The 8,010-nt window shown below is 41.6% G+C and overlaps 1 protein-coding gene and 1 long non-coding RNA gene across 2 annotated transcripts in view; one reads left to right on the top strand and one right to left on the bottom strand.

The window, feature by feature from the left end:
- Positions 1-1,045: 1,045 nt before the first annotated feature.
- LOC135918850 (uncharacterized) lies at positions 1,046-6,145 on the bottom strand. Its single transcript, XR_010569802.2, has 4 exons — positions 5,846-6,145; positions 4,580-4,633; positions 3,336-3,525; positions 1,046-2,246 (listed from the first exon to the last, which is right to left on the bottom strand). It is a non-coding gene; the product is annotated as an uncharacterized lncRNA (long non-coding RNA).
- Positions 6,146-7,106: 961 nt separating this feature from the next.
- The window catches only part of LOC135918841 (uncharacterized), a 206,176-nt gene continuing 205,272 nt past the window's right edge, over positions 7,107-8,010 (top strand). The window contains exon 1 of the mRNA XM_070526429.1: positions 7,107-7,240. The gene's annotated coding sequence lies outside the window, so the exon portion shown is untranslated. The remainder of the gene's footprint in view (positions 7,241-8,010) is intronic.

Below are 8,010 nucleotides of genomic sequence, written 5' to 3'. Positions count from 1 at the left end.
TGAGTTATGCCCTACACAACGGCAAAATACATAGTACATAGTGATATTTACGGGCACTTTCTTGTGTATTCAATTTTCACAAGAAGAAGTGTGCTGCAGCTAACTCAGCTCCCTGTACACTGCAAGGTGCCGATATTTATTGAAACAGCACGTAAAGTTACTAGAAGTATGCAAGATAGTGCCTGCCTGCCTTTGCATACCTCTCATGTACTCTGAAAAAAATTATTGAGAATACTTAAATAATTCTTTTCTCATAATAGCATGAGAATGACCTTGGGCACTTATAATTGTTCTATACAAATGAAATTCGGCATACATACTCTTCAAGATATGCAGAATACCGATATCTAATTGAAATTGCAATCTGTAAAAATTATTTAATGTGGCCTAATATAGTTTTTTCGCATAGTTCCAGTAATTCTACAAGCTGTTTGGATGGGTATCGCCACTTTGCGGTATACAACTAGCTAAATAAGATACAGCATGAAACTATTTGCGAAACCTTTTACACACGAAAGTGCCCATAAAAATATATTGCCATTATGTAGGACATAACTAAAGAACACCAGCTACACAAAAAGCAATGGCAATTCAAATCTACATAAAACTCCCATGAATGGCAGCACATTCAAATCTCTAGTACAAATATTTAAAAAAAAGTTGTTTCGAGGAGCATTTCTTCTTAATAAGTGGGTGTCAGTGTTTCTGCCAAAGGGTTAGAAAATGCCCTGAGGCATACCATAGGGAGCTTTTTAAATATCACATGCACGGATCTGCCTAAAAAGCCCCATGCCCTGCTTGCATTCCTTAGACATTCTTCTGCATTCTGTTGTAGGTCCCCGTTTGCATCTCTTAACACTGACGGCGCAAAAACAAAAAACTGCCTATTAATACACTGAATTTTTAGCCTGTAAAGGGGTTGTATGCGAATGGGGGCAGCCAACTCTACCATGAGAATAAACAAATATTTGTTCTCGCATTAATGAAACCAGTCAAAATATAATCTCGCAAATCTGGAAATTAATGCACAAAGAACCTTGCTGATTGTTACATTAGTGTCCCGAACAGGATCTTTTGATGTTTATAGTTCCTAGTTTATTTCACTTTCCTCTGGTAATTGGGCTCTGACCTAGAATACTCAGTGTAGGAGACTAACCAAGGCGTGGAAGCCAATATTTAAATCTGAAATAGACATTCATCCCCCAACCACATGGCACTGCTACGTCATCAGAAGAAGCATGCATCCATGGGCATATAGTCTGTAAAATTATTTTTACGTGATCTGTAGCGTTACTCTTGCACTAACAAATTCTGAAAATTAGGAAATACATCTGCTATTTAAAGCACTGCTGCAAACCTGTGTTTGAGAAATGCTATACTCAAAAGAATACCAATGTGTGCATGAAACCTATGCTGCCTTTGACATTCGTCAGTGTGGCAAATAAGCACTGAGAAATGCCAAGGGTATCATAGCTTTCATGTCTCAAACCTTGTATGCGAGTACCAGTATCATTGCAGTGAAAGGAAGTCGCATTATTACCAGACTTATGAGGGGAAGCCATGTTTCTCTAGTTCAATATTTTCTTTCTTGTGCTCCTATATCCTCGAGTTTTTCAAAAATAACGGGTGCTTGAAATAAGTGCTCTATATTGCTCTTAAATTTATCCTGCACCAGAGCCCGTGTTATGTTACATTTCTTGCACGCATTGCAGTGCTGTAGATTATCAAAGGAAGAAAAAATGCCGTAAGTTGGCATTTTGGCCTTCTGTACAACAAGAATTAAGAACCTATCAATTACATCCACAAGTACAAAAGAACTACGAGAAACGGGGGTTAAAGGCAGGTATACATTAAAACAACAGGAGTAGATGGTGAGAATTCTAAGAGAACGGAACTATTAAAAACTAGGTACTAAAGACACATATGAATTATAATAGCAGAAATATTTGCAAAGAATTTGAAGATACAAATAGAATGTCTGTTCAAATCACTCCACCCCAACATTCATCCATGGTTCGATAAGTGATCACAGATGGTGATGCTGTTTGGATAGATGGTAGGTGAGGCACAGCTGTGAAATAGGTAGAACATGTAGAGGGGTCACCAAAGGTTGCAGGCTGGTTGCGCAGCAGGTTGCCTTGATCTCCGGACTCACTCGAAACTGATGCGTTGAGCCTGGTTATACGTCGTTCGCAAGAGGCCTGGCCCGAGTCTGCGGCATGGCTTGGGTAAAATTTCGAGGCAACCTGAAAAACACAGATCCATATATTTAAGCACCAAGATATTCTGTACCATAGGGCAAATCTGAAGTTTACCATCTGCACAGAGCAGATGATGAAAACAGACACAAGTCACCAGACTCAAGGTATATAAATGTGCAAAAGTTTAAATGAATGTGAAGAGCAGCTTATTGGATGGAATCCTTCATTTTGTCTTTTGTGGATCAATAATAGTACCTTAACATAAAGTCAAGTGTACATGACCCTCCCAATTTGTGTAAGTAGGCTATTCCATGCCAGCTGTTCCAACCTGGCACACGACCACTTGGAATTTCTTTTTGAAAGCTGAGGGCCCTTCAGTATAGAAAAAATCTCAATTTCACGCAATACTTAAAGCAAAAAAAAATTTTTACTGGCATAAACATTATGTCAAATTTTGTGTAACGCACCAAAATATGCGTCATGAAATGGCATAGCCAAAAATTTGGTTCCTTCAATAAGAGGGCCAAATGTTTAACGACAATGAAGAGAGGCCTTATACCAAAAACTTAACTGCTTATTAGCCACGGCTCAGTTTATTATGGCTGATTAAAAATGGACAAAATAGCTCATTAACTTTATTTTCACAGAAGTGACCTACAGCAAAAGCAGCAAATTTATGCAATCCATGTGTTTAGGACTTGTGCTACGTGCAAGAATTGTATCAGAAAGATACATTATGCAGCAGTGCAGAGAGAGGAGGATGAACTTGGAAAAGAAGTCAGTTTTGGTGTACGTTTATCGGCCTACTTACCATTGAGGGAGCCCTAGTAAATTTCTGCCAAATACCATCTATGGGAGTACATTGTATCGTTTTTAAATTGGTAAAGCTTTATCAAAAGAGTCTTTGTGTTAAGCAAGAGAAAAATTGTACAAGTGGTCTCTTGTAGTTTCAAAATTTGCATCGCATTTCGTCTAATACACAGAGCCTCTTGGCAGCTAAGACAAAATGCATGGACTTGAGCATCCCTGCACTGATAGCAGGGAGTCTAACCTGCTTCGAAGTTACTTCTTTCAATGCTGAGTGACTACAAGCCATCTCACTAAAAACGACGCCGCTTAATTACAGGTATTTACCTGAATCTTTCTGTCGGCTGTCAGCCTGCTGGCATCATCACTAAGGCTGCCAACTCCCTAGTGGATGTAGCCGGGACATGGTGGCAGCAGGATGCAGTGGCAGAAGCCGCCAAAGGCTCCCAACTCCCTAGTGGACATAGTCAGGACAGGGTGCTGGTAGGACACAGGAGTGGGAGCCGCCAGAGTGTACCTGCAACAAATTTGCACAAATGTTCTTAGTCCTACCATGTCACGATTTACAATAAAAATTGAGCTGTCTATGTAACAGGGCTACCAATACAAATAAAGGTAAACAGTTAGGTCCTACGACACAACTAGAAGCCCGACAAAAAAGAAACGGTACTTATTTTTATGAAAATCTAAACAATGAAAAAAAAATTTGCAACCAATTTGTGCGTAGAAGCTCAGTTGAAACCTGAGCTCATACCATCAAGTGATCTGCTAGTCAACTGCAAACCAGATACCTTAAAATGTCATTGTAAATTTTTTACAAGGATTATTTTAAGCTGCATTATTACAAGTTCAAAATCTCTTAATATAAGTAAATCACCAAGCTAATTCAATTAACGAATTCCAGTGGTCGTTAATGCAACAAAGTGCAAGCTCCGAATGCAGCTGGCCAAACTGGGCAGTGAAAAATAACAATGTGGCTCTCTACATCTTGTTTTCCTGGCTTTCGCTCTAGCAATGGAGTATACAAGAATTTTGACATTCCTGATATTTCACCCTGTTAATTTTTATGCCATAATGCATAATACTTCAGCAAGAGCAATAATGCTTTCTTTTAACCATAGTGATAGAACAAGAAAATTCATTGGAGCCAACGTTCTGAGAAGAAAGATCTCCTTCTCTTTGCCGAAATATTGGCTCCAGCGATCCTTGTTCTATGGCTCTTCATCAGTTCAAGTCTGTCTTCCTGTGTACCTCTGTACTTTCAATGTTATGTCAATGAAATTATAATAACGGATCATTAGTAGATGTAACTGATGAGGAACTTGGGCTTGTTGGTAGATAATAACAGAGTAACTGCGCAACATAGAGATACAGACAAGGGAGGCTTGTGTGTGTTTTCTCCTCCAGCCATGTTTCCCCTTTAGGTAATTACTCTGTCTCAATGTAAAACTGTTACCCTTTGCACAATAATAGCAAAATGCATAAAGACAGGAAAGTGTACACAAAAATTACAACAAATAGCATCATATGCTAATGAGATATGCGAAAGTGCCTGCTACGATTTGTCTCACCCATAACGTGCTGGATAAGATGGCGACTTCTGGCTGCTGCCATTTCTTGAATACCTAAAATAAAATAAATTTCAAAATTAAAAAAAAAAAACACACAGGACAACAGCAGTAGCCGATGACATAACGCATTGTTTAGTACAAGAAGGTAAACTAATCTCTGATGCACGGCAGACTAAAGTTCCTTTATAAAGTTAGTAGAAAAATACACCACACTTCATTTTATTCAATACTGTCAGCGTTTCTTGGTACAAGAAAAAAGGTATTTCTGCATGGAAGGAGCAAAATAATAAATGGCCTTCTACTTTCACAAAATATGCTGCAGCGACTAAGCCAACTACAGCTGTATATACTTAAAATTGTTGTATGCACATTAAAATAGCCAAGACAGGATAAACTTGGGTTCATATGCAGCTCACTGGAAGGTACAACTTTGCAATCAACTCATTTCTGCTTGGCAACTATACGCACTAACATAAAACTACAAATAAAAGTACCCTTTTTTCATAAAACACCGGACTCAATATAAAAAATCCAGTAATCATATTACAATTTCACCACATAACACAGCCACGTTTTGTAAGCCTAGTAGGAATTACTATATAATTGTTGCAGCATATTCATGCTTTTATATATTTACAACCGTGAAAATAAAGATTACGTAAAAATAATACATTATATATAGGCTTAGATTGTCAGCTAATGTGTTTTGCGTTTTCTACTTACAGCCAAATGCACATAAATTTTTTTCTGTTTCAGCGCTTTTAAAGTGCTGTGCCTGTTCGCTTGTACATGCAGCCGCTTTACCGCTCTTAAAATATCTGTGCTGCCACATCGCCTGACACTGCCATTCAGCGTTGTAGCGCTTTTATTATACGCAGTAATATACCTAAAGCGCTAGTAAATGTTCAGAATACACAAGCTGTCATTTCGACTACCTGTCTTCGCCAGCGAAAGTCACACTGGTGCTAGTATTGTACCTACACTTCAAGTTACGCAGTACTTTATATTCTACGGATTTTTCGATGCGACAGGCCACTCGTCACTAGAGTCGTTAAGAACGGTGTTTCTCCTGGCAGTACAGCTTTGCAATAACTTGAGATGCGCTCCTGAGGCTTCCGTCTGCCAGTAGTATTTTCGCATACATACGCGCACGTGCCTAAGAAACGTCTGTGAACTGCCAGGAGAAACGTGGCGCAAAATGTAGCCATACCGAAAGCGCCGAGTACTCGCCGTTTGTAAACTCGGAACAAAAGCTGATATGCTTACCTGAGACGTTAAGAGAAATATGGCACAGATCACAGGTCCCCGGTGGTAGTGGTTCGTATGAATCTGGTCGTCTCTGTCAGTTGCGATATCCCATATCACAATGAAAGATGCAGTGCAAACCGCAGCACTTCGGGCGCTTGTGACGTTCTGGCGAGCTGCACTTGCTCGATGTCGGCAAAGACAAAATCGGCGATACACTGCTGCTGGCGGCGGTCCCCTCGTCGCAATCACACAGCACGGACAGAAGCTCCCACCGTAACTTGCCCCAACGCTTGGTTGCAGTTGCCCCTAACGCAGCTATTTCAGAACCACTCAAGGACAACGTACTCGCGCGTGATGCAGCGGAACTTTCAAATGGCGTCATGCTATTGACGGCTTCGGCTTTGGATCATTTTGTATCTGCACAACTGAGCAAAACAGTTGCGCTAGTTTCGGTTTTGTTTCCTTGCGTTGAACTAAAAACTGTTTTGCTCACTGATAATTTTAAGTCACTTAAGTTGTGTTCACGAATGAAACAGCCATGAATTTAACACGCGTGTTGAAATACCCGCTACGTTCACTTGGCAGAAGCAAAATTTGCTCGTCCGAGCGTGGTTGCGTTTGAAATATCTATCGGTGGGCTGTCGGAGCATGCTCGAACTGTGAAGACTGCCCTTGATTTCTGCCGAGTGCAGTTTGCTCTGATGTGAGGTAGAACTACAAAGCCGCCCATGTTACTGAATGATCTGGTGCACTTGAAGCTGCCAGAAATCCGGTATTTCCTCCACAAGTTCTTGCGACTGTGTGCCGCTGTCACCAAATGCGAGCGTAGTCATTTGGCGGAGATCTAGGAATACATTTTCTAGGACTATCGTTCACCGCTCTCTCACGACATGGAGAAGCAGCGTGGTTGGTCCTTAGTAACATTTTCTATTTATTGCGAATTTTGCCATAGCAATTATATGGACACAACCGCCGAAATATATCTGTCGGTGTTGCCGTGAGCTTACGTATACAGTCAAGTGCGATAAGATCCTATCCTGCGCCGTTGGCTGTGCGCGTTAAAGGAAGTGTACGAGGGTGAGCCGAGATGTCTAGTGCCTGGATGGGCGCCCCCAAGTTTCTATAGGTGGTCAGGTGATAAAACGCGCGCAAGCCGGGGAAAGGAGGCGCTGGTTTAGCACACTTCTCCTCTGGCCGTTGCGACAGCCCGCTCTGGCGCCACTCTCACTCTGTGTTGGAGATAATTTCCGATAGGTGCAAAGGGGGGGGGGGGGGGGGAGGGAGGGCGCTTTTATGGCACCATTTCAAGTTTCAGATACGCTTTGAAGAACGAGGCAGCAGAAGCGTTCTCTCCGCTCTGTTCGGGCCCTTCATCACGCCGACGCTGTGACAGCGAGTGTTCGCGGTCATTGAGTGAGATCTCTTCATGTTTGCACATGCGCGCGCGACCCCGTGCTTGCTAATTTACGGAGTAAGCGATTGTTTACTGCAGTTTATTCAGGCGATGAAACTACGAACCATCGTTCGTGCAGTTGTTCGTGCAGTGGTTCATGCAGCATTGGGACTGCTACATTTTTGTTTTTTACATTTCTAGGGGGTTCAAAAGCAGTGCTGCGTACGCGAATATTTGTTCCTGGTCGCGGAACGCAACGCACTGCGGTAGCTCAGCGGCTTTGGTGTTGCGCTGCTGAGCTCGAGGTCACGGGTCCAATCACAACCGCAGCAGTCGCATTCCAATGGGGGCAGAATGCGAAAACGCGCGTATACTGTACATTCCGTGCACGTTAAATAACTCGAGCTGCTGAAAATAGATCTGCAGTTTTTCATTACCGTGCGCCTCATAACAACATCTTGATTTAGGAACCTAAATCCTCAACATCTAATTTTACGTAGCGCAATTACATTTACAATCGACACTGTTGAGTGCACCTACTGAACTTATCTCGTTGCTGTGCTCTCTTTAGTAGCCAATGCTTTTGTTTAAGAATTACTTATGGTCAGAATCCAGTGTGACAAATCCGGGTCTTCCTTAGCATAGGAAGCTAGCTATCACTTAAGCGTGTGAGATATTAACAAACATATTCAAGGAAAGTCGATATTTAGAGTTCGATGTAATTGCAGAACATGACAAGGACGAAAGAATGATACACCGCGTTGCAACCAGGGCAGGAACCCGAGGGCCT

Source organism: Dermacentor albipictus, chromosome 9, assembly GCF_038994185.2.
Source record: "Dermacentor albipictus isolate Rhodes 1998 colony chromosome 9, USDA_Dalb.pri_finalv2, whole genome shotgun sequence".
Lineage (NCBI taxonomy): Eukaryota > Metazoa > Arthropoda > Arachnida > Ixodida > Ixodidae > Dermacentor > Dermacentor albipictus.
Note: the sequence above shows the minus strand (reverse complement) of the source record. Positions and strands in the feature narration are given on the sequence as shown.